Source organism: Cryptotermes secundus, unplaced genomic scaffold (genome assembly GCF_002891405.2).
Source record: "Cryptotermes secundus unplaced genomic scaffold, Csec_1.0 scaffold455, whole genome shotgun sequence".
In the NCBI taxonomy this organism is placed as follows: Eukaryota; Metazoa; Arthropoda; class Insecta; order Blattodea; family Kalotermitidae; genus Cryptotermes; species Cryptotermes secundus.
Window position 1 is genome coordinate 381531 of NW_019734967.1, and position 27250 is coordinate 408780.

At 46.0% G+C, this 27250-nt stretch overlaps 1 protein-coding gene across 2 annotated transcripts in view; it reads left to right on the forward strand.

Annotated features, from left to right (window-relative positions):
* Positions 1–27250, forward strand: part of LOC111869078 — a 223647-nt gene that overhangs the window by 104013 nt on the left and 92384 nt on the right. The window contains exon 1 of one of the 2 annotated variants that reach the window (XM_033753280.1): positions 25228–25284. The exons of the other annotated variant lie outside the window; for it this stretch is intronic. The gene's annotated coding sequence lies outside the window, so the exon portion shown is untranslated. Of the gene's footprint in view, positions 1–25227; positions 25285–27250 lie in introns of those variants that run through there. 2 annotated transcript variants of the gene reach the window in all.

The following is a 27250-nucleotide window of genomic DNA, read 5'->3' on the forward strand; positions in this document are numbered from 1 at the left end:
CGGGGCGTGAAGCTGACAGCTCACTTCCATCTAGTGCTGAGGTCAAGAAAATGTGGATCTATACATCCACTCCCCATACGCCTTTAACGGCGTAGTGCTTAGTTAATTTAGCACGGGGACAGCGTTATCTTTTTAACTTACCTTGCTTTACGGTTGTGACTGTATAAAGACCGGTCACATGGAACTAGTTCACTACTGCTACAAAGTCGGGCCATGGAAACGTAAAACACGAAACACTGGTGATCGGAGTTCAATCCGGCCGCCTGTCCCCTGCCCCCCCACCCTACCCCCACCACACACAGCCTTGAGGGAGGGATATAATTTACTCCGTTTCATTTCATTGACTTTCATAAATTGCAGTTATTGTGACATGTCTACCGAAAGCCTGGATAGCAGAACCAGAAGAGCCTTCCGTTGGTAGGCTATAGCAACTAACCAGCCGTCAGTTGCTAAGTAACGGTGCTGTAAACACGTTATGACAAATTATGCAGTACGGTCGAATTGGACGCGGATTTGAAATAGTGCGGTATAGAAGTATTTATTAAGTCACACTTCATGCTCAAAGTTTGAAATAATGCGAATCTCAAGAAATCGACAAGTCATGTGTGTATCAAAACTGTGAGAAGTATGCGAGGTCTTCAGAAACGCATCCTCGCATAAAATGCGACCGCACTATACCGACCTTCACTCGTAACCTTCGTTTCTCCCCCGACGGAACAATACAGCAGTGTCAGATGTTGGGGGAGTACAACCATTACTGAACAAGAAGCCCCAGACGGAACAATACAGCAGTGTCAGATGTTGAGGGAGTACAGCCATTACACCTTTTTCACTTATCGTGACGTTTATTTCTTGCTGATGCAGACAAAATGTTGACCGCGCTGACATTTTCCTGTAGGGTACAGGACCGGACCCCTAGTCCTGTCCGCTGCGATACTGACATGTTACCAGCAATACGCTCCTTTGTTAGTTCCTAACTTCTTACAGACAATTTGTAATCTTCGCCAAGTAAAATTGGGGTCAACAAAAATGAAAGGGGATAAGATGGGCGGATAGTGTAGCGCGCGTGGGAGCGGTGAGAAATGAATACGAAGAGTTTGTCAGAAAACATGAAGAGACCACTTGGGAGACGAAGGCGTAGCTGGAGGGATGAAATTAAAATGGATCTCTATAAATAAGGTGGAAGGTGGGGACTGTATTCATCTGCTACAGTATCGGGATCGTGTGAACGCGGTAGTGGATCTTGTGATTTCGCAATTGACCGTGAATTTCTTTACTAGCTGAGCTGCTGTTAGCTTTTAAAGAAGGACACTGCCTCATGGGGTTAGTCAGCCTCACAACAACAATACATATCACGTGATGGAGTGACTATAGACGGGGTTTGGATTCATAATGGGGTTTATTGGACACTTACACTCGTAACTACAGATAACTACGACAGTCTGAGTTACACACTGTAACTACAGCATACATAAAGTCTCTTCCGTCTTCACTAGCCGTTGCTTGGTAGCGGCTTTCAACTGCGGACGTCCCCTTTCCTGTGTGTTCCCAAATTGCTCGCATTCTCAGCTGCCAGCACGGCAACTGCAGCTCTCAGTCGACTCGACCAACAACTCAACGAGTCGCAGTCAGTTACTTTGCGACTGGCGGTTTACCGGCAATGAGTTCGTCTTGGCGCCCAGCCTCCTGAGGATCACGACCAGAGATTTTTTTTTTTTTTTTTTTGAACCCCTGTGGTTATAGTCCTTATGAATCATCCTCATTAAAGCGTGGGTTTGTCTCTTATAAGTTTCGCCTTTGTCAAGTGTACGTGTTGCACGTGTAGCATAGGTCTACACGGTTAAGGGGAATGCCTTTTCTTCCCGGGAAGCGGTCAGTCCGATAAAAGCGATAATTTGGAATGAAGAACCTCACATGGGGTTTGAGATGTGTCCCTGAGAGCAGAACCACATTTATATGTAAGTTTAGCAGCTGTTTACTGAGCTCATAGCGCTGCCTACAAATGCCATTTACATTAAATACTATGACTGTAGTAACCATTTTTTTGCATTAAGTACTATTTTTGTAATGACCATTATTTTGTCTTTTTCTGACGCATGTGAACTACTAGTCCCGGTACGGTCCGCACAGAAAACGTCTCTTCCATTGTTGCGTGTTCTCTTGGTGGAGGTAAAGTGTCCACAGAGCCGTTCCGTAACAATGGCTGTTATACTGTCGCCCGTATACACAGCTGTTACTTGGAAATGAGTCTGTCACCATTATAACTGTGCCAACTTCAGACGCGGAAGCGACATAATAATCGCTTAAGAAACCTACTTGATGCCTACTTTCGAGACGAGTTTGTCGAAATCTCCGAAATTTCAGCGTGTTTCATGCAGTTAGCTGAGCCCTACCGAAATGTATCTCGCCAGACAGCTTCTTGTATAGACTTCTGACACCAGTTTGTCAGCTAAGTATGCTTTAGGGTTGGTGGGGAGCCGCCTTCATGTTGTGCGGGGTAATGGCACGAAGCTGTTAATTACCCATTTACCTTTCCGTCGCTTCATGTTTTCCAGTGAAGAAATGCCTTCTAAAATAACAAAGTAGAGATTTCCACTGCAGAACTGTAAAGTTGGGGCATACTGCTGTATTGACGTGTTTCGTGTAGCCTGTCATTTGTCTTCTGATTGGCTGATTCTTGAGTAAATCTTTCTTTAGATGCAATACAACACAGACGTGAGAACGTACTGTCCCCAAGAAGTAGAGTTCTCCTGTTAGAAGCTACTCGTTGCTCATTTGCATCACTGTCTTTCACTCGATGGAGCGGAACTTCGTGGGTTAGATGTGGATTCTGTTAACTCCAGTAGCGATTATTTAGCGTGTTTATTTATCCCTGCAAGTGAAACCGCGGTTCATCAGAAAGAAATGTCAGTTGCGGATTGATCTTACCTTCGACGACCGATTGAAGGCACCAGCTACAAAAATGACCCTGTTAGATGGATCGCGCGGCTGCAAGGCGTGCGTGGATTATTGTTGTTTTATAGGGTCTAAGCCCAGAAATTGTGTTGCCGTTCTTGCACTAGACTTTCACACCCCAGTCTCTTGAGCTAGACGTTTCAGTGATTTTCTAGGTGTATGCTCAAGTCTGGCTCCTATATCATATAACTTTCTCTCAGTGCGCACTCGGCACTTATGTTTTGTTTTCTTGTCTATTAAGAGTCCCGTTGTTACTCGGCACTTACGTTTTGTTTTCTTGTCTATTAAGAGTCCCGTTGTTCTAAGTTTATTCACGAAATTATGAATTGTTTGTCTGTTGGGAACTCATTCATCACGAAATTTTCGCCTACACTTCCTATCGGATGCGTATTCCAGACAGGTGTCCCACAGAAATACACGTTGCTCCACAGCACACCGAACCTTGACGTACCACACTGCTCACTAACTGTAACTGAGAACAAATGGCTAAACGTTATTGGCCATCAGGCATGCTGATTCGTATGCGCCTAGCGGCAGCAGCGCACCGGTCGCAGTGAAGCGTAGGGCCGTGAACTGGTCAACAGAGTTAAAGACAACTGTATTTGTGTGCTGTACATATGCATGCGCAGAACTGCATAGCTAGTATCTTAAGGAAAAATAACGGTCCACGGAGTGGGGGCCCAAACGCCAAATGACGATTTTGTTGAAACCTGCTTTACCGATGTGACGGATTTAATTGTTCGGTATTCAGGAACGAACAGTGGTCTACCGAGGAAAAATAGATTTCGTCCATTCGGTAAACCCCTGAGTTGTTTCATTATCCCTTATTGACCCGACCTACGTTATCAACACGACTTACCCTAAGGGATATAATCGAACGGGAAGAACAGAGAAGACACTATTCCTCCTGTAGCACCCGCCACGCCTCTCCTCACAATCCACTTCAGGACCTCAACAAAACCCGGTCGGACAGCAGGCATTGGAACATGCGGAGTTCGGCCCGAGAGTGGCAGGTGACTCGAATGGGCAGGTGTTCAATTACCGCACCTCGCCAGCAGGTAGGACGGCACATGGCGGGTACTAAGCTCATGCACGAAATAAGACGTAAACACAGTATTCTCTTCGGCGAAAGTCAAGGGAGGAGACATTTTGGAAGACACAAAAGTAGATGTCAAATATCACATTTAATACTCATCATAAGGTCTGCAAGAAATAATTGTTTCTTGCTGTTTTGTAATATAACCAACGCCATGGAACACAGAGGTCTACTTGAAGAGTTCATGGTCGTAACACGTGGTGAAGGCTTGCCCTGGCTTTTACGGAACGCGAACGTACATTATCATTTTCGCAGGGAACCGCGGTTTTCGCCAGTCTCTACAGTCGAATATTGGGATAAATTAGCCACAGTTGCTTCAATGCAGTCAGTTGTAGTTCAGCAGTCGTCCCAGCATTCTGCGCATTATGGCTTAGATACCGACAGCTTCGTAAAACGAAACCCAATTCTACGTTCATCGCTTAAACAACAAAGAGATTTCTTGTGGGTAATTTTATGAAGCTGACAGAAAGGAAGGCCGAGCGGGAGGATGACATGAATTGGTAAGGATTTGGAAGGAAGTGGTTGTGGCCTAATTGAAATATTTCTTTGGAGGGACGGGGCGAAACCGCACGTTGGAAAGCCTTGAACATTCCATGAGGTGGGAATCATGTAAATTACGAAGGTTCGGCACCATGTTGGGCGTATGTTGGGGGTGGGCCTCGGATGCAGTAAACGAACAATTCATATTCCATATATATAAAACAGCCATTTTCAAATTTTGAATTGTTTGCCCACAGCTTTGATTTTGTACCAGTTACGTGTCAGTAATATAAAGATGAGTACAAAGGATTATGTGTATTTACACCAAAGCAAAGTGGCGGAAAGCATAAAGGGGTGCGTCATATCGAAAAGTTGGGAACCGGTGTGTTAAGACTGAGCTGATCCCAGTCAGCGGACCAGCAAATCAGACGCAGACAGAAGCATATAAACATATGAGAGAAAGAGAGAGAGAGAGAGCGGCAAGCCAAGACCGAGCTTGTCGTGCTGTTATGTGAGCGATTGAGGAGGAACGCCGGTAACCAGGGCTTCTGCGCCAGACATCGCCCGCATCTGGTGGCGCCATGTTGGACCGGCCGACAGGTGTCAGGCGGCTCCCGGTCCAACAAAAACACATGCACAGCCGTTTAGGCATTAGGGTCGCGCTCTTGGAAACAGTGGTTCCTGAGCTGTATCAACTGCAGAAGTTATGTAGTGTCGAATGAGACAGTTAACCTCGGACTTACAAAATGAATGCGTTACCGAAATCGGGCCGTACAGAGTCACGTTCCTGGAGATCAGAGGCTAAAACCTATTTTTAAGTATTTTAACTCTTATATACGCAACACCCGCCGGTCACGGTAGCCGAGCGGTCTAAGGCATGCACTGTCTTCGCTCGCTCGGAAACCGAGATCGTGGGTTCGAATCCCACTCAGGGCATGGATGTTTGTGTGCGTTTTTCTGTGTTTGTCTACAGGTAGAGGCCTTGCGACGAGCTGATCACTCGCCCAAGGAGTCCTACCGAATGTGTAAGTTCTAGAAAAACCGAAGTGAACGGAGAAGTTCGTGGAGGAAGGCCTAGACCCACTGGGGCTGTAGTGCCAAGGAAAAAAAAATACACAACACCCAGTCCTTAAAATATTAACAAGTTTCATAAAGATTGGGAGACTTTTCTTCTGATGATGGTGTATAAGACTCAGAATTATTTGGTTTTTGGACTTCCATCGTCCGGTGCTCACAGGTGAGGACGGAAACAGATGCACTTTCCGAAACGTGTTTCCTAGTTTCTAGAATACCGCACGATGAACATAGTTCGAAAACCCGGTGATTCTGACGGTTCATAAAGATTGGTTCATGCATTCAAAAGTTTTTTTTTGGGGGGGGGGGTAAAGAAACAGGATGATGATCGCATAAGCCTGTTTTTTTTAAATAAGGAAACTAAGCTTGAAATAAATTGATGTTTTACCGTGGATTATTAAGATGTACGACTCGAGCCATCAGAGCCCTTAGAGCTTGAAGGAAGTTCAAAATTTGAGTTTCGAGCCAGAAGTCATAAAGTTCGGAGTGCAGGCCAGATAGTGTTAGTTTAATTGGATCGTAAGGCTGGAAGTAGTGGTCCCAGGTTCATCTGTGTTGTGGTGTTCGGAGTCATGTCTTCGAGCACTGTGTCACGGTGTTAAAATTCAGAAGAATATATAAGATGAGGCTGTCGCCATAATAAGACAATCTTTTTTGTTTCACAACTATGCATTATTATTTTAATAATGCACTAGAGACGTGTTCCACAGCACCCAGACCGGCTCTGGGGCCCACCCAGTCTGTTTCTCCAATGGGTACCAGGGGCTGCTGCCCATTGGGTAAAGCTGCCGGGGCGTGAAGCTTACCATTCACTTCCATCTTGTGCTGCGGTCGAGAGCGATGGAACTACAACTTCTCTCACTCATACGTCTTCATGACGTCAGCCTTACCGCCATCTTTGAGCCTATTGTCTAGAAAATGTGGGAGCCTCAACGTCTCACAACCTTATGGGACTTCACGGCCTGCTACAGGGATAGCTTTACTTTTTTTTTACTTTTAGTAATCTGATTAGTTGGACTCAACAGCAAGTAATTACACTTTAGAAATCACTCAGTAACGGTCTTCAGTGCGCTGGTGGGGAACTCCTTCCAGCAGTGGACATCTCTCTCCTTCCGGGTTCACATGCTCGCAGGCTGGCGGCCATCTCACCCCAGCCTCGGACTCCTCTAACTGCCATCTCAAGACTCTACAACAACTGAACGACCAATTGTCGTTGTTTTGCTCCGGCACGGACCGTACAGAAAACGTGTCCCATTAGTGCGTGTTCTCTCACTGGTGGGGAACGTGCCCACACAGCTGCTACTTGGCAGTGGGTCTACATATGTCAGTAGATTTGTGTGTATGAAATTTTCTGTGAACACAGTTTTCCTCCAGAGCTCTCGATCGAAACATACCTCATCCTTGAGGTTTCTTCTTTGCATCCTGTCCCTAATCCCATCCCTCTGGTCTGCTGAGCCTGCTTTTCCCCTGTGGGTTCCATTATGCAACCTGTCCATCGATTACGCAGTCCTCCCACGTCCCTTGTTACAGTAAAACAAGTGGAAGAGAAATTCTCGATTATTTTCGGGCAGCCTCGAGTATGTTCTGATTTAATTGGCTCAGATCGGGCTTCGTGTCCCCATTCTTTACACGGAAATGGGATTTGCTGTGAGATTCTGGCCACAGGTTCCTCCCTCCCAGCAAGCTGCTAACTCGGTCGCTGTCACGTGACGCATTGTAGAGGTTCCAGAGTAAGAGCCTCCATGTTTATGGTAGAAGTGTTAGTCTGATACGTGGGTACCTACGTTTCGGAGCATAGTACTGCATCCATCTTCAGGGTTGAAGTGATAGTTTAATAGATTGTTACCAATGTTTCGGAGGAACGTGCATGTACAGTCCCCGTCTTCAAGGTAGACATGATAATGTAATAGTTTTCGGAGGGCAGTACTGCCTCCATCTTCATGGTATAAATGATAGTCTGATAAGTTGTTACAGAAGTTCTGGACGAACATGCTGCCTCTATCTGCCCCTCGATTTTTAATGACCCTTTCAGTAACTCAGATTATACGTGCAAGGTAGGTGTTAGCGAACTGCGGTCCGCGGACCGAAACTGCGAAGTTGAATTGCTGACACGATTTAACGCGACGGGAGTGCAGAAGGGGCGACCTTGTGACACCTTCCAGACACAATGTCTTACTGCAAGTGCGATAGTTGGTATCAGCCACGTGGCCGATATTACTAGCAACTTGCGCTGTACCCTCATGGCGCCGTGTGGCCTCGTGAGAGATGTGTATTGTTATCTTTCCGAGAATTCTGTTTCCGGGTTGCTGCGTAGTGGCACCTGTATTTCCCAGGCTTATAAGGCTGAAAACCCACTGACGCGACTAGTCGCGAGCGGCTAGCCGCTCTTTGTCGCCTTCCGTTAGTTGTACATATTAGGCGTGCGACAGCTCTGCCGCCTGTGTGCCGCGTTCCAAAACTGAACCGCGCGCGGCTCATAAAAGCAATACAAATAACGGCCGCGAGCGACAACACTCGACAAACCGCGCGCGGCTTCTCGCATCAGTGGGTTTTCAGCCTAATGTAGTATGTCTGGCTGGTTGCGTTCAGTTCTTGTAACATGGATGAAGCGTTCCAATAAATTACGCGCTGTTTCCTGTTAATTTTTGCTTAGCGTCGTAGTGTGCCATTCAGCACGTATGCGAGCGTCTTCATGGGGTGGTTATAAGCACGAAGAACCACCTATGTTTGTTGTTGTTGTTGTTGTTATTATTATTATTATTATTATTAGTATGTCTTCACAGTCAGGAGAGAAATTATTATTGGCGTTTCATCACCAACAGTTGCAAACGTTTTCCTCTTCTACACACTCTCCAGATCGGTTCTTGGGCCCATCCAGCCCCTTTTCCAATGGCCGATTTTTTTTTCTTTCACGCGGTTAAAGCGGCTCAGGGCGTAAGGCTAACCACTCACCTCCATCCAGTGCAAACAGCAAGGCTGCTTGAAGTCAGACTTCCATACTTCCATACGTGTTCATGGTGCACTGAATGACTGAGCACTTTACATGCTGCTGCTGATACTACTACTACTACTACTACTACTAAATCTATCCATGCAAAAGGCCTTGGAGGCCCATAAGTTTTTGAAACGTCGAGGCACCCACATATTTCTAGGCGATCGACTCACAGGTGGCGGTAAGGTTGTCAGCCTTACGCGCTGGTTGCCCTTTACCCCCCAGGAAGATTCCTGGTACTCATTCCTGTTAGAGGCTAAGTCGACCCCAGGGCCATAGTCAATTGAAAAATCCAGTGACCTCATCGGAAATCGAACCCGTGACATTTTGGCTTATAGAATAGTGTCTCAACCAACTGCGCTACCGCGTACACCCTACTAACTTAACTGAACGATATTTCTTTATTTTTGTTTGTTTTGTGCTGTTTTGTCTTACTGCTCTTGTTGTTTGTATTCGTGCGAACTCTGCAGACGATCACTGGCTGTGGAGCTCGGTATGTAAAAAAGTAATCGAATTCATTCCTGCCATGGCACCACACCCTCTGTGGTCTAGTGGCCAGAGTTTTTGGCTGCAGATCCAGAGGTCCGGGTTCGATTCCCGGCGCTACCAGATTTTTTTTCGGAGAAGTAATGGGTCTGGAACGGGGTCCACTCAGCCTCGTGAAGGATAATTGAGGAGCTAGTTGAATGGAAAAGTAGCGGATCCGGTCTAGAAAACCGAAATTAACGGCCGTGGGGATTCGTTGCGCTGACCACGCGACACCCTCTATCCACTAAAGTTGGCCCTAACTTCGCTGACAAACGGCCGTCGCTCGGTCGGTATAGTTTCGCATGCGGACTAAAGCCACAGAGTTTGTTTTCTTTGTTTTTGTAAAGAACCCTAAGGTGGAGGGCTTCATCCCAAAACTCTGCATTGAGATATAGATATTCCCACAAGATGAAGTGTCTCTTGTATTTGCGAGTTGGAATGTGTCGATACGGAGGCAGGATGTGGTGAGACCTGTGTCCGCGATTGTTTTAACTTTGCTGAGTAACGCGACCATTTGCATTCCGTTCCTTCAGGACCCTCTGTTAACGCATCTCCAGCTTTTTTTAATTCGCTTAATTGGGGCTGGAGTCCAACTGGGTCCACTCGGCACGGCGGCCACTGATTGGCCTATTGTAGCCTGCCCCGGGTGATTATGATGAGTGAGAGTTTGGTGGAATGAAGATAGGCAGGGGAAACCGAAGTACTCTGAGAAAACCCGCTCCAGCGCCATTTTGTTCACCACAAATCGCACTTGACCAGATCCGGGATCGAACCCGGGCCGCCGCGGTGGGAAGCCAGAGACTAACCGCTTGAGCTATGGCGCGGCAAACTTCTGTTCTAAGATATGCATCCTTCTTTCACAGTGTCTCATTCATGGATTAGCGACGCGGTCACTAGCGCGCACTGTACAGCATCGAATGATAGGTTCATTAATAAATAATAACCTTGATGGAAGGAGTCGTGACCCAGTTTGAGGTACTGTCCCGAAATTTGTCTGGAGGAACTGAAAAAAGAAAAAAAGAACTGGATTGAAATTCAATCAGAATCGCTGGAGTCTCGGCAAAAGCAGAACCAAACTTGTTCTGTCCCAGAAGTGTCATGCTGTTCAGTTACGGCCTGCATCATTATCGGTCGATAGGATTTCATCGAAATGAACAGTGAAATTCGCGTTATCATTCAGCGTCGGTGGAGTTATTAAAAGCCCATATTTACTTGGCAATCTCACATGTCAGTTCTGCACGCCTCATTAGGCCGCATGTCCCCTCAGGGTGACGCAGGCAACTGGAGCTGTGGTTGCAGACATCTGCGTTCTGGGATTGCTTCGTGCCTCTTGGATGTATCAACTGTCTTTATTATTCAGTCTTGTTGGCGGCGATGGACAGAAGGGTAAACAAAACGCTGGATGAATGAGGGGCACTCTCTTCAATGTACTGGTGTCACTAAACTCATTGCCCGCTAGTGCCCTCCAGTGCAGAAGGAACTGGACAGGGAGCCGCTAGTCCTCTAGACATTTGAAATGTGATGACGTCACTAGGAAACAGGTTTCAGCTAGGGAGGAGAACATACCCAGATTTTATTTCTTGTTTCACATCCTTATTTTTAACGTTTCTTTAGTTCGATAAGCCGGGATAGTGCAATCGATATTGCGGCTGGCTACGGGCTGGACGACTCAGAGGCCGGAGTTCGAGTTCTCTGTGGGGGCAAGAATTTTCACTTCCCATGTCGTCCGGACAGGCTTTCGGGTCCACGCAACCTCCTATACAATGGGTAGTGGGGGTTATTTCCCCGGTGGTAAAGCGACCTGGGCGTGAATCTGGCCAGTCACCTCCAACTAGTGCCGAGATCAAGAAAATGTGGATCTACACATCCAGCAACTTTACCTTTACCTTCTTTAGTTCGTGTGTCTCTTTGCTTCCTTTCGTTACTCTCCTCTCATGCTCTTCCACAGTTTTTTTCTGCACCTTTTCATCCCCAGTTTTCACGAAAATAGTTATAGCTGAATGCAACGTGGAAACACGGTATGAATTTTCAGCGAAATTTATGCGTCCGGCTAGGTTCGGTCAGTGTTCTCGAAGCAGTCATGTAAGTTTCGGACCTGTATACGTGTATTTCTGACCGCAGTGTGTTGCAATTAACATGACTCCTACGAGTATTTTGGGCGGTATCCACCGTTTTGAGTATTTTCAACGACGTTTCCGGAGCTTGATCTCTTTAGGTCATCAGGCGTAAGGGAGGAACGTTCCCTTTTCAGACCTGCCTATTTGGGGGGGGGGGAAGATAGTGGCCAGTTCTGTGATATCTGGGTGCAGGGCTCAGCGTGGTAGTATCGGAAAAGCATTAATCTCTGTAAGGTGTCTGTATTAGGAGCTTCATAATATGTACTCTCGCCAAGTATAATTAGAACGATCGAGTCAAGGATGATGAGATGGGAAGGGCATGTAGCACACACGAGGACGAAGAGGAATGCATATTGGGTTTTGGTGAGAAAGCCAGAAGGAAAGGGACTACTAGGAAGACATAGACGAAGGTGGGAGGATAATATTGAGATGGATCATAGAGAGATGTGATGGTGTGGTATGGACTCGATTGATCTGGCTCAAGATAGGGACCAGTGGAGGACTCTTGTGAACACGTTAGTGAACCTTCTGGTTCCATAAAATGTTGAGAAATTCTAGAGTAGCTGCGCAATTGGTGGCTTCTCAAGAAGGGCTCACCTCCATGGAGTCAGCTGCCTTTATTACAAGTCCAAATGTTCCTGACGACAGTGTGTTGCGGCAAGCAAGAGCATTCTTCGCCGCCATGACACATTTTCTAAACAGCACGTTTTTGAAACCCCAGCAGGTGTCGGGGAGGGGAGGCTGGGCCGTCCCGATCACCGGACCATTAACAGAATCACTCTTCCGGTGGAACCCGTGTGGTGTCACGAAACAAGCATGCAGCATCTGCAAGGAAGACAGCAGCTGGGGTTGTGTACAAGTTAGAAAGGTTACGATTGTTCGGTTTTTGTCCTTCGGAACAGTATTCGGACGCCTCACTGAATGTAGCGAAAGGAACGTGGCGCGGATGCAGTGGTAAGAAGCGAAGAGACGAGATGGGCGAGGTGGCCTGGCTCCAGGGCGCAGCTGCGGTTGGTGGCGAGCAGGTGCGAATACCCGCACAGCTGCATGCTTCTTCAAGCGGCCTGACTTTCTACTCAAAATGAGTATTTTAATTATAAGTTGTTTTTTTTTTGTATATACCGATTGGGGCTTATAGCTATTTTATACTCTGTCCAAAACATCTTTGAGATTGCGTCATCATATAGTGACGTAGTTCTTTACATTCTCGCTAGAAAGTTACTAGACACTATTTTTAATATGTACTGCGAGCCAAACTGATCATAACGGATATCTCGCTGAACTTACATAACGTGAACTACTGGAGGTATGACACATCCTCACAGAAGTTTCAGACAAGCAGTACCTTATCATCTCTGTCTAAATAATCAGACCTGTGTCTTCTTCCTTCAAAATGCATATGGCCAATTGATACAAGAACTTTGTATTCTAGAAGTCCCGGATTCAAATTTCGCCCCAAAGACCAGATGTTCCACAGCCCCTCTACGCAAATGACGACATAATGCCAGTTTGGGCCACAACTACCTCCACTTCTTTTCCAGTGTATCATTTAATAATCATTAATGACAACTGTTACTGACAGCATCGTTAAATAAATAAGTAATTTAAGTGATGTAAGTAAGTAAAGTGCCGGTCACGGTAGCCGAGCGGTCTAAGGCATGCACTGTCTTCGCTCGCTCGGAAACCGAGATCGTGGGTTCGAATCCCACTCAGGGCATGGATGTTTGTGTGCGTTTTTCTGTGTTTGTGTACAGGTAGAGGCCTTGCGACGAGCTGATCACTCGCCCAAGGAGTCCTACCGTATGTGTAAGATCTAGTAAACCGAAGTGAAACGGAGAGTTTCATGGAGGTAGGCCTAGGCCCAAATTGGGGCTGTAGCGCCACAGAAAAAAAGTAAGTAAAGTAAAGCTATCCCTGTAACAGGCCGTGGAGTCCCATAGGGTTGTGAGATGTCGAGGCTCCCACATTTTCTAGACCAGTGTTATGCGACCGGTGTGCCGTCACAAGGTGAAAGGTGTGACGCGAACTTTTACCTATTGTAAGAAATTAATTGTCGAATTCTGTTCGTTTTATTTTATCCCAGTTACCGTGTTTCATATGCTTGTATATTTTATTCTCAGCCACTGAGCTGATTAAATAAGATGATGCTTGTTTATTCTTTATTACATGCCGTGATATTTTATGTACAGTAATGCTGTATTCTAAGAAATTAAACGGAAATTATTTCCTCACAATTGTTGTTATATCTTAGCTTTCATTATTGATTATTTTTTCTCGCATCTACGCGGCTTCTTTGATATACTTGCTGCATGTTCTGTGTACGTGAACCTGCAGGCACTCTTCTCTTATTATCTTGAGTTCTCCCGACGTCGAACTTCACAGGACATGCAGTCTCCGCTGGAGACAGTTCGTAAAGTGAGTCGCCGTTTCCATATGCGCACTGTTTATAAATGGGGGTCGGAGTTCGAGTCCCGGTAGAGGTAAGAATTGTGATGGATTTTGAGATTTTCACTTACAAGTTTTCACTATTCTTGAATACGTCTTCTTTCTTTGGAAAGGCCCTGTTTGTGTGTACGTATCTGCGCCTTGCTGCCGCCTGAACGGTTTGATGCTGTTTCCTTCATAGGTCGGTGCCCTGCGAATGTACGCGTTCCAGCCCCCTCCCAAAATATGGGCCGCCAAATAGAAAATTTCGATTTTTTTTAACGTCGCGAACGATTTGGTTTACATCGTATTAACATGTAAAGAAATTGCGTAGGCGTTCATACAATAAGTGTAGAGCCTCTAGCGGCCCAGTGAATGGATGTATAAGGGGGTGGGCCTTCTCGGCCCTTGCACCGCGACCTACAGTGGTTTATTGCGCTTACATCTAGCGGCCCACACATGCATGTGAGACAGAATGCGCCGTGCCCTTGCAGTGATTTGTTTCTTCGCAGTTGGTATATTCGCTGTTGTGGTGGTGGTAGTACGGGTATGTTAAAATTACAAATATGGCGACGTAGTGAAATTCTGAGGTTATGTCTCAGAAACGTAAGGTTACAAGACGGAGAGAGAAGCGGACATTTAGCACAGAAATATGTGGACTTGCTGAAATCATAGAAATTTCAAACAGGCCAACTAACCAGATCAAGCAAATTGCATTGTGACCGTCGCGTCACGTTTGCAGGGCAACCGTCCATTTCTTTTGCTGACTCAGTCAACTTGTTTGCGCTCTTCTTGACCACAGCAATATCCGCCAGCGTGTTTACATGTTGATAATGGATAATGTTATCTTGCTGAATGGCGAGGTGCCTGGAGCCTGGCGGTATGACAATATTCTTAGACGGGTTACAGCGGGTAATTTGCAGTTTTGTTAACAGACTCTGTGGTCCAGTGGTCAGAGGTCCGGGTTCGATTCCTGGCGCTACCACATTTTCTGAGAAATTGTGGTTCTGGAACAGGGTCCACTCAGCCTATTTCAAGGAAATATCGGCTCCGGTCTAGAACACCGAAATTAAAGGCCTTGGGGATTCGTTGCGCTGACCACGCGACATCCACTATCCGCTAAAGTTGGTAGTTGTATGTATAATACTTTGGCAAATATAGTGTTTTGAAATTGAATTTATCATTTGTAGTAAATATGTATATCGGAAAGAAATAGAACGGAAGGGCTTGAACTGGATTCATCTGGCTCCTATTTTCTAGACACTCGGCTTAGAGATGGCGGTGAGGTTGTCATTTTTAAGTGCCAGCCGCGCCTTTACTCCTAGGAAGATTCCTGGTACACTTGGTCGTCGACTTACGAACACAAAAGCGGCCTCCGTAGTCTAGAGGTAACGTTCCCACCTCATGACTCGTGGTACGCGGGTTCAAATACCCGGCGGATGTTGTCGAATTTTTGAGGGCGGAAAAATTCAGGGAACAAGTTCTCCGGGAGGGACTTTAAGCTGTGTGTCCCGTGTCGTAACTTTACGGCACGTAAAAGAACCTCATATCCCCAAAGGGGATCACTGAGCCAAATTCCAGGACGTTTTCCGCCCAACAGTAGTCTCTAAGGCCTCTGATAGATGGGGGAAGCATTATAGACACCGCTAAGCAAGTGGGCGAACTCGCTTGCTCAGCGGGACCAATGGTACGCACCATTTATCGGTAGGATATAGAGACTGGCAGAATATCATAGAGGGAAGCACAATGGACCAGTACTGGTGTAAGTGCATGGGGAAACCCACTCTCTCTAATAACTAACTAACTAACGACCACAAAGAATGAAAAATAAAAGATGATTAAAATGTAAAAGTTTTTAAAATAAATTATAAAGATGATAGAAAGATTAGAAAGGTTAAAAAATACTGTTAATAAATATAGCCGACATAGACCAGATCGACTTACGACCTGTCAGTCAGAACGGAAGTCGGTCGTAAGTTGACGACCAAGTGTATACATATCTGTTAGAGGCCGAGTCGACCCTTCTATATGTTCCTCATCTGTGTTCAGTGTTGGTTCGCGAGACTCCAACAGTATATTTCGGCCGCCTTAGAGTACGAAGAACATAGCTGGGACAGTGGACAACATGCAAATGCTGTTACACCGTTTTCGGAAGTTTTCAAATTTAGCTTAGAACTGATCATTCTGACGTATTTAGTCTGTGCATTTGCTATGCTCTTGTTGATGAGTCATCTAGCATCAGTTAAGTGCGCATATCGTAATGTTTCGCATGACGCAACATCACGGGTACATAATCAGGATAAACCTTACAGACTCTGTGACTAATGCGGACATTTCGAAACAGATTTCTGTCCGTAGTGGGGGGGGTCTATTATTCGTCTTGCGTACTGTCCTTCCTCTCCCATATCACTCACACACGCGCACCTTCGTAACATTCAAATCTGTCGAGGAGGGAAAAACGAAGGTAACATACAGAACTCCAGACGAGGTTCGCTGAAGGCAAGCGACCCATGTTTTTATGCGGAATTTCATGTTTCTCGCGGCGTTGACTGAAGAGTGCGCTCTCTCTCTCTCTCTAGTAGGATGTAACACCTTATAGTCCGGTAGAAGTCCACCACCGTTTCGGAGGAACTTTTTTTAATGCTAGTGGAGTGGGACTAAGTCCCTTGCACTGCGGCCACTTCTGGCCGATTGTACCAGCCCCAGATGATAGGTGAAGGTGATTGTGGAGCAATTGGTGGAATGAAGATTGGCAGGGGAAACCGAAGTACTCGGAGAAAACCTGCCCAAGCACCACTTTGTCCACCACAAATCCCACTTGACCAGACCCGTGATCGAACTCGGGCCGCCGCGGTGGAAAGCCAGCGACTAACCGCATGAGCTATGGGGCGGCCTATTTTTCAGAGTAAGTCACAAGACAGACGAACGGCTGGGGCCAAGACTGAAATGGATGGAAGATATATAGAATGATTTACGAGAGCTGAGAATGAAGAGATGTAGGTAAGAAGCAAGTATTGGAGAAGATTGGTGTATTTCGTAAAGGGGGCCGAAGTTCGTAGAGGACTGTAGAGCCAAGGAGTGTAAGTAAGTAAGTAAAGGTGAACCCACACAGTTTCGTGGCAGGCCTTATTTGGTCAATCGGCACCAAACGGTCGATGCAATTGCGTGTTCCTCGGTTATTCTGACAGCTGTCAGATATGTGTACGGAATTATTGCCCTAACTGTGGGTCTGAGTGATCCATTTCGCAGTGCCACGAAGTAACGCAAGCTACGTCACAATGGCTGATACATTTGCGTAATCATCTTCAAGTCTTTTTTTTTTCTGTGGACCCTCCAGCCCATTCAGGGCCCAGGCCTCTTTTTCAGTTCCGTAATCATTTTTCACAGCCGGTTACAGTAGCCGAGCGGTCTAAGGCATGTACTGTCTTCGCTCACTTTGAAACTGGGATCGTGGGTTCGAATCCCACTCAGGGCATGGATGTTTGTGTGCGTTTCTGTGTTTGTGTACACGTAGAGACCTTGCGACGAGCTGATCACCCGCCCAAGGAGTCCTACCGAATGTGTAAGATCTAGAAAACCCGAAGTGAACGGAGAAGTTCATGGAGGTAGGCCTAGGCCCACTGGGGCTGTAGTGCCAAAGGAAAAAAAAATAATTTTTCACAGGACTCGGACGAGTGATCAGCCCGATGCAAGGCCGCTACCTAAACACAGGACAACACAAACAGAATAGACGCATATACGCATCAAACATCCATGCATTGAGCGGGATTTGAACCCACGACCCCAGCGTCCGAGTGAGTGAAGACAGTTCATGCCTTAGGCCGCGCGGTCACTGTGACCTGTTTACCTTTTTACTGCATAGAAGAACTAGAAGTAAATGAAAGGATGGCGTCCGACCCTCTGTCAGACCTACTAAAGGTACGGCGGGTGACAGGACTACTTACACGAAACTCTCACCTGAAAGGGACATATTTTCAAAACGGGACTGATGACTATTCCCATTTGCGAAAGGTACGTACACACATCCTGTGTGATTGTGAGACTCTTATTTACTCAAGGTTCCGCCACCTTGCACATTACTCTATGGAGGCAGGTGACTACCAAAACGCCCCTCGAAATAAGATACTACACTTCATTAGAGGGTAGGATTGTTGAAGGGCGCGGTGCAAGGGCCGGTCTATGCCTACCCCTTATGCTTTCATTCATTTAAATGGAAGGGCGCCATTAAGTTGCATCGCAAGAAGAGCGGATGTCATGAAAGCGGATGAGGCTTGAATTGTGGCTGAGGCCAGTGGCGGGCTTTGAAGTTACCAGTGTCAGTCCTTCACAGCCTGCGAGCACAGTGACACTTAATATACCATCATCTTCGTGGGTTAAGTCATACGTGGTCTGTTCCGACCACTTGAATAGTATGGTAATCCCTCCATCTTAACTGCGGGCGTCCCGTGTTTCGTTTTCTCTTTTTGGTTGTAAGAATTTTCTTCGGAATCCGTCTGTCTTCCATTCTTTGCACGTGTATTTCAACTGTGATTTTGAGTTTATAATTTTAGCATTTAGATTAAAGATGTTCAACTACTCCCCGATTTTAATATTTTTTTTTGTCCTTCCTCGTGTAGCCCGCAACACTCCTCAGGATTTTCATTTCTGCAGTGTTTTCTGTTACAGCCCTTTTTTCGGATCCGTATTTAAATGTAGGTACCTCCGTAGCTATGTAAAAATGTATCTGTGTATCTTTTCTTGGCCTGTTATGCAGTGTTCTTACTGTGCTGCGCATTTGGTTGAAAGTATTCACATTTATTTCTAATTCATCATTGTTTGTTACTGAAATTGTATATTGTCACATGTATGGCGTATGCTTGTGACTTACAGACGGGTTCGGGATTGGATGGTTGGATTTATTGACACTTTATACACACAGCTCGGGACCACAGGCAATACAGCCCTATCGCTGATCTACACACTTTACATTCACCGTTACGCACGCACTGGTGTTTTCAGTCTTCAGTAGCCGTATCCTGGCAACGGATTTATAACAGTCTCGCTGTCAGTTCAGATCACACCTGGACTCTCATTTGTACTGCCTAATTCCCTTCGTGCCGTTATTCTGCAACTGCAAATTCCGAAGACTCGACTCAGTTCAATTCCTCTGCTCCCAAGCTCATATCCCGGCAGGCGGGCGTTCCGAAACTTGATTCCACTCTTCTCAACTGAACTCTTTTATGACCACTTTGCACGAACCACGCAAAAATATAGCTTCTCTATGGTTGGGAAGGCGCGTTTACAGCGCCGTAGCATAGCAACTGAAGTTACTCGATTGTTGCTTGCGCATTCGTTGCCCCGGGAATGTGTTAACCGAGTCGTTGCCTAGCAATGAACAACTGTTGTGACTTCAGCATTCCGGCTTTCGGGCGTCATGTTACAATTTCCAAAGTAATAAAATCATTTCCTTGTTCACTTATGTTATTTATCGCTATTTAATTGATTTTAGCAACAGTACTCAGTTAGGCAGGGACACGCGGTAGTCTCTTGGGTTCGTATCCCGATGAGGTCATTGAATTTTTCTATTGACCTAATCCTTCCAGCCGCACTATGGCCCTGGGGTCGACTCAGCCTCTAACAGAAATGAGTATCAGGAATATTCCTGGGGAGTAAAGGGCGGTCGCCCGGCGCATAAGGCTTACAATCTCGCCGCCATCTGTGAGCCTATTGTCTAGAAAATGTTGGAGGCCTCGACATCTCACAAACCTATGGGCCTCCACAGCCTGTTACAGGGACAGCTTTAATTTTTTCTTTTTTGTCTTTTACTCAGCAAGGCACAGTCCATTTTCATTCTTTTTGTGGGGCGTATAAATTCAATGAAATTTAGATTGAGAGGTCCCGTACAAAAAGGAAGGTGGCCCCAGTTCTAGCCAAAATTTAAGTTTTTCATCGCTCGGTGTATGGGTGTGAGAACAGTGTGGCCCAAGAGATCAGTTCTCCATCACAATGGAAGCGTGGTATGGGGGTGGTTTCAGCTTCAGACTGAATTTTTGAATACTTTTTTCTTCTTGTTTTTCCAAAAGTTTGTTAAATTAGAACTGCGTCGTTTTTATGTAATTCTGATGAAGGCGCAGGTGAAACGGGCGGTACAAGCTTTATATAGATCTCAGGACATATTTTTTTCAGTCAGAATGAGATGTTGGCGCTTGGAGAGTACGTGGGTGCACACAGATCTCGAGTTGCTGCTGTTCAGGCCAGCGGAAGAGTGAAATTGTTTAATGTCAGTTCAATTCAGCAGAACATTTCCATTCTGAGGCTTCACAGTATGTACATATAAATTACCTCTATCGAGCTGAGCCCTTCTTGTAAAAGCCGCCAGTTGCGCAGCTACTAAAGAGTTTCCCAACCTGCTGCCTCCATCCTCAGGGTAGAATCTCATTTCGCATCATAACAAATTCTATAAAACAGAGTTGTGAATATCTCTTAACCGCTGCATATATTCAAGCCAGTGGCTTTAGAATTGTCAGGACAGCGTTCGCGTACCGAGACACCGCCCTAGTTCGACTGCAGCCCGCACTGTCCATCAGAATGGGAAGTCGGTCAGCGTGGAGGCAGTCGGTCGGACGCTGAACTGTTCAAAGGAACGTTACCTGTTGAGGTAGCCACGATTGTCATCAATCTTACGGGTTCTGTACGGTTCTGTAGATTCGAGGTTGGATGACGACGTTTTGGAGTAACATACTGCCTCCAGAAAGGGCTCTTTTCCACATTTCTCATTCATGGGGACATGAGAAGGGCCGTTATTGTCCCAATTCTCAGCTCAAATTACTCTGCTATGATGAAACCTTACGATGGCCCCGAAAAGTGCCATTATTATCCATTTTGACAGCAGTTTCACTTCCCGAAATTACACTCGATTCCTCGAAGGATCCCTTATTTGTAATTTAATTTCCCACCTGTGATGATAAACTCAAGTGCAGCCCTTAAAATGCCCGTTTCTTGTCCATTTCTTGGACCGGATTCCTTTCTTTACCCCCTCTCCTTTAGCCTCATTACCAAATTCCTCGTGACTGGCCGATATAATGAATCATATTCCTGAGCCTTAAATAAGAAAGCACGTTTCACCGAAACGTCGATATTTTCCAACCCAACTACACGGTGTCGTGTCCTCCATCTTGAGACAGGTTCCTATTCAGCCTCACATCCATTCATACTAAAATGGCCGGAGAGTGAATCTGACCACTCACCTTCAGCTAGTGCCGAGACGCAGAATAAGTTGGACACTCACGCATGCGCACAAACTCAACGAGTGTGAGGAGAAAGGAGGTTCATTTGCGGCCGTGATCTCAGCTGTGTTCAAACGAAAACGTGATAATTTAATTTCGCCAGTCAATAGATCTCATTGAAGACTATGCGTCAGTTCAATTCAAACTTCTAGCGCAGCCATGTTGCAGGTTTGAGAATGATTTCCTTGAGACTTGCAGTGGACATTTTGTTTCAATGAACCTCGGATCTGAATCTCCCTTTTAAACAAATGTACGATGAACGAATACGGTAGATTTTAAAAATCATGTTGGCTTCTGGAAGGGGAATATAAACAAAACTGTTGGTGAATGAAAACATGTGTAGTTGCTTCGTTGCGCCTGCGCCGTGATTGCTCTCTTAACAATCAACGACTGCACGATTGCTTATGCGCAACGTGTTCGCGCAACAGCACAACAGCAACAACAAAAAGATGAAGGTCGCGCAGTATTCTGGGATGGAAAGAAACAAAAACTACCATCTGGCTTGAACTTGCAGGCAGATCTGTGCGTTAGCGATGGGCAGGGCCGGCCTGACAACCATTTTCAAGTTCATATTGTTCGCCAAGGCCGGTCAGAAAACGGTCCCTTGCTAGCAGGCAATGACTAAAGATTTCTGCTTCAGGAATGTAGATCCATTACAGTCCAGAAGTTCCATCTGCAGTTCCATATGAGGAAAGGTGCTTCTTTGAGACGTAAGGCGAGACAAAATAAAACGGAACTACAATAGTGTAATAAAAATAATAAGGTAGAACTGCTCCAGTGGTCAACTAATTAAACACTACGCCATAAATGTATATGGGAGAGTAGTTGTATAGATCCACGTATTCTTGACGTTGGTACTAATTGGTAAGTGGTCAGCTTCACGCCCATGCCGCTTTACCTCCGAGGAAAGAGCACCCGGTGCCCATTTGATAGGAGGCTTGGTAGGCCCCAGAGTCGGTCTGGACGACGTGGAGAGGAGAAAAATCCTGCTCATACTGGGACTCTTAATTCCGACACCTCGGTCTAGCCCGTAGTTCGTCGCCATACCGACTGCAATGTTTCGGCTCAATAATAATAATTTAGATGCTGAATCAACAGGCAAGTGGCTAGCTACGAAGTCTGCACGAATACAAAACCGACCAACAAACAAAACAATCTAACATCGTTTAAATTAATACGTAATCTTCACAATACTAATTTGTAGCCCACTTTCCTTCTTTTGAAAAAATAAAAGCAGGCTTATGAGAGCACCACCCTGTCTTTGTGTCCCTCCAAATAACTTTCCAATGTCCCGAACCAGTCTTTATGAAGCTTGATATGTACATCGTGGCAGCTGACACCCATCTGAACGGCGTAATTCATAAATCTCTCCCATTTTTAACAATGAACGTTACAACCTTTCACATTGCTGAGACAGAACCTTGATGTTGCTTGAACGCCTGTACCAGTCTTCATGAAACTTGGTATGTATATCATGCCATGTGACGATATCTCAACGGCGCAGTTCATAAATCCCTTCGGGCACTAATACCAACATTACAGCCTCTCAAATATCTGTGACCAAACATTCTTGCTTGAAGGCCTCTACTAGTCTTCATGAAACTTGGTGAGTATATGATGGTGATTAAGACAATCTCCATGCTTAACATCATAAATCCCTCTCATCAGCAGTACGAACACCAACGCAAAAACAAAACAGACTCCGTGGCCTGTAGTCCGCAAACGAACTATACCGACCGAGCGACCCCCGCTTTTCGGCGAAGTTAGTCCCAAATTTTCGGATAGAGGGTGTCACGTGGTCAGCGCAACGGATTCCCACGGCCGTTAACCTCGGTTTTCTAGACCGGAACACCAACACACCAACACACCCCAAGGCGATTAGTCACCCGGGTTCGAGCCCATGTGAAATCACGTGGGACAAACTGGCACTGGAGCGCGTTATCTCCGGGTTCTTCTGCCCCCTCCCCCGTCAGTTCTCATGTCACCACCATCCAAACAGCGTCGTTAAATAACCAACTAACAGTAAAGCAACAACCTGGCCTGGTGTGGATGTGATTTAAAACCTTCAGCCCGTGGGCTGGGCTGATGGGAGTAGACACCCACCCTTCTGCACCACGGGTGGGCCTACTTGGTCGGGTGATAAGCGTTGCAGAGGTCCTTGACTCGAATCTCGGCTCCTGACACGTTTCTGTTTCGCTTTTAGTCTCTAGGCAAATGCCGGGACAGTGTTCCACAATTGGTCACGACCACTTCCTTCGAGATGCTTTCCAGTCACTTGACTTTATATAACCTAGATAGTTGACAGAGTGCTGTTGAACCCAAAATTAAGATTTTAATCAGGTGTATTGAGAGACCCAGAATGAGGGAGCTCTCACTAAGGGTTGTGGTTATGATCGAGTGGAACTACCCTCTGTGCCTCCTTACCTTTACCCTTATGTCGCGCTATTAGGGTACAGGGTCTGTCCCGGATTTTCCCCATACATTCACACTAATTCGACTGTGTTTTGTTACAGGTGAGTATTTGCAACTGCTGGCGAGGAGTGAGGTGGTGCGTTCTGATAGCTCCTGGAGGTACATTTCTGCAGCTTGTAACTCCAGATTTTCATATACGTAAGCATAGCAAATGAGATATGTCTGTATTGCGACATGTGGTGCCATCTGTTTGTGAAGCGAGCCTCAGCCGAGTGAGCCAAATACAGGTTTCGTCGTGTCCGGCTGTCCATACGAAACTAGCCGATCTACTGGACCGATTTCGATCAGTCTGAATATAAATTCTGTGTGTCTGGACCAAATTTTGCTTAGCCTAAGTGTAGAGTAGTTCGAAGAAAGTCGGGAAAGATTGAAATGCGATATTACCAACTTCTAGTCAATGCTGACGGTGATCATTTATTGGGAGACAACATAGATACCATAAAGAAACACACAGAAACTTTAACTGACACTAGCAAGGAAGTTTGTCTAGAAGTAAACACAGAGAAAACTAAGTATATGTTGCAGTCTTGTCACCAGAATGCAGGGCAATATCATGACATAAAGATAGAAAACAGATGTTTCGAAAATGTGGCACAGTTCAGATATTTTGGAACGACAATAATATATCGAAATCTGATTCAGGAGGAAATTAAGAGGATGTTGAACTCAGGTAATGCTTGCTACCATTCAGTCCAGAACCTTTTGTCTTCTCGTCTGTTGTCCAAAAACATGAAAATTAGAATATACAGAACTATAATTTTGCCTGTGGTTCTGTATGAGTGTGAAACTTTGTCTCTGACGTTAAGAGAGGAACAGAGACTAAGAGTGTTTGAGAACGGTGTGAGGATCAATGATCAAGTGATAGAGGATAGGCAGGGTATGTAGAACTATTGGAGAGAAGAGAGTGGATACAGAGTTTTTTTATAGCGAAACGTGAAAGAAAGACGTCATTAAGAAGTCCTGGATTTAGATGGGAGGGTAATATTAAAATGGACCTTACACAAATGGAGTCGGATATGTGGACTGGATCTGTTTGGCTCAGGAGAGAGACCAGTTTTGTTAAAAAAGCCGAAAGGAAGCCTGATTCCATAAAATGCTGACGATTTCTTGAGTGGCTAAGCGACTGGTGGCTTCCCAAACACGACTCAGCTCCATAGAGTTTTACGTTGAATGAGTAAAAGGTAAAGTTACTACGCCATGAAGGCGTATGGAGGAGTAGTATAGATTCAGGTATTCTTGACGCCGGCACTAGTTGGAGGTGAGTGGTCAGCTTCACGTTGAGGCCGCTTTACTCCCGGGGAAAGAACCTTCGGTGCTCATTGGACAGGAGGCTGTGTGGGCCGCAGAAACGGTCTGGACGACGTGGAGACGAGAACAATTTTGACCCTACCGGATCTCGAACTCCCATCCCTCGGCCTTCCAGCCCATAGCCAGTCGCTATACCGACCACGCTACCCTGGCTCTCTGTTGGAGGAGTTCACGGTTTATATTGTTGTCCAGTTGTCATGGTGATCAGCTCAAGGCCAGTGAGAGCTGAACAAGCCACGAAGCTCACACAGAGAAACACCAGATATGCATACAACCTTGTAGTGCGTAACCCCGCCAGAATAGACCGCAGGTCAGTCGGTGTGCCTGAGGTGGGGTTTGGCTTGCTCACAGTAGTGTCCAGCAGTAGGCTGTTATGTAATCGACACTGAATCTTCGGGTTCTTTCTTGACCAGATGAGCGAGCATCAGCTTCTACACGTGTCTGTGTTATGACGTGTGTAAAATTTTCCTGAGGCTAGGACATCAACTTGAAGGCATCCATGCGGAAGGAAAGCACAGCGTGTTGAATGGGGTGTTCGCTATGGTCACTTTGGTTCGCATTGTGTTTTGAAAGGTAACTTTCTGCTGACTACCTAAAGCTCTATGTCTCTCTGTAGTGCAATTTAGTGTGATCTGTCCAGGTTATGTATGATTAGAAGCGGAGTTTTCAATCTGATTTGAATCGAGAATATTTTTAACGATAGCTGTGATGACAAACGGACGAGACAAGTGTCGCTAGTCCAAAGGCCAGTTAGGACGAGAGAACAAGCTGGCCGTATCAGTCAAAGTCATATTGCGACTGACGGTCAGTCAGTCAGTTAGTCTTGGTGTCGAGCCCCATCTGGGGCTCATGACCTGATATTAATTATTACCGTTTGACAATTAGGGTCTTATTTTTGTGGGGCGCCCTTTCTGACAAGAGGACGGGTCTGTCTTTTGCATATGCTGTTGGCCCTTGCCAGCGCGGTCTTTCTCGGGTCCGAGTCCCTTGAAACTCGCGACCATATTTTACTGTCTCAGATTTGAGACTTCTCTTTTCGTCGCCTCCTACGACTCGCAGGGTCACGGTGGAGGTATTCGACCCCGCCTCCACACGGGCAAGGCCGTATCAGTTAAAGTCAAAGTCAAAGTCACATTGCGACTGACGGTCAGTCTGTCTGTCTGTCTGTCTTGGTGTCGAGCCCCGATTGGGCTCATGACCAGTTTATTTCTTTATATGAAAGTTACTGTCCTGTTCATTTGGGGCGCCCTCTCTGACGAGAGGTCGGGTCTGTCATTGGCCGTATCAGGACTTTGTCCTTTGCTTATAAGATCTCGGCACGGACTACATAGAAAACATCCCGTTTCTAACAATAACGTTATTGTAGCATACGTATTCGCAACGGGAACGTGTTTACTGAATCGTTGCCCAGAAACGGTTGTTTACAGAGACACCGCTTAGCAACGGAAAAGAGGAATTTGGAATGACAGGGCCTGGACTGTAGAGAACGTAATGAGTAGAACATGATAAAAGGGAGGGTAATTTGGGGGAACATACTCTCGGCCGGGATACCGGATTTACTGGCCGAGGATTTCCCTGATTTTTGTAGGTTCCTCCAGGCAGATTCCAATATAGCGCCTCGATTAGGATTCGGCCACTTCCCTCCAAATAATATATAGTTTATCATTCGTCGTCGTGCCATCCGACGCTATATAATTTCTGTACTTAAGATGTCGTTAAATAACCAACAAAGAGCGGTAAGAACAAGGCACAGGATTAGGAAAGAAGAGGTTTCTATTTAGTCAAGCGCGGACATTTCACAACAGGATACGTGTGCCTGTGTCCGCTGGTAAGAGCAGTAACTTTCCTGTTGCTGAGCCACAGTAATGATATTTATTAATGCACACAATACAGGTATGTGATTTACATATTGTAAACGTCATGTGAGCACAGCCATCTTCGCCACCGTATAGAACCCAAAGACCCCTCTGCCCCTTGTACTTTTACGTGTTTTTTTTTCCCTTGGCACTACAGCCCCAGTGGGCCTAGGCCTACCTCCATGAACTTCTCCGTTCACTTCGGTTTTTCTAGATCTTACACATTCGGTAGGACTCCTTGGGCGGGTGATCAGCTCGTCGCAAGGCCTCTACCTGTACACAAACACAGAAAAACGCACACAAACATCCATGCTCTGAGTGGGATTCGAACCCACGATCCCGGCTTCCGAGCGAGCGAAGACAGTGCATGACTTAGACCGCTCGGCTACCGTGACCGGCCACTTTTACGTGTACTTTACTTATTACAGTAAACCCTCGTTAATCCAGATTAATTAGGGGAGGTTATCCGGATTAATGAAGCAAAATGTAGCTATAGAAACAAAACAAAACAAAAATATGGAAACTGTGTATCGGTGTGCATATTAGTCCAGCCAGAAATTGAACTACGCCTCATCACCTCCACGCCGCAGCCCCTATGGTCTGTGGTCCCTGTGCGCCTTCTTGTAACGGTAGACCGTCAAAACGCGCCGTGAGAAACCAGAGGCGGAGTGCAGTGTTTGTAT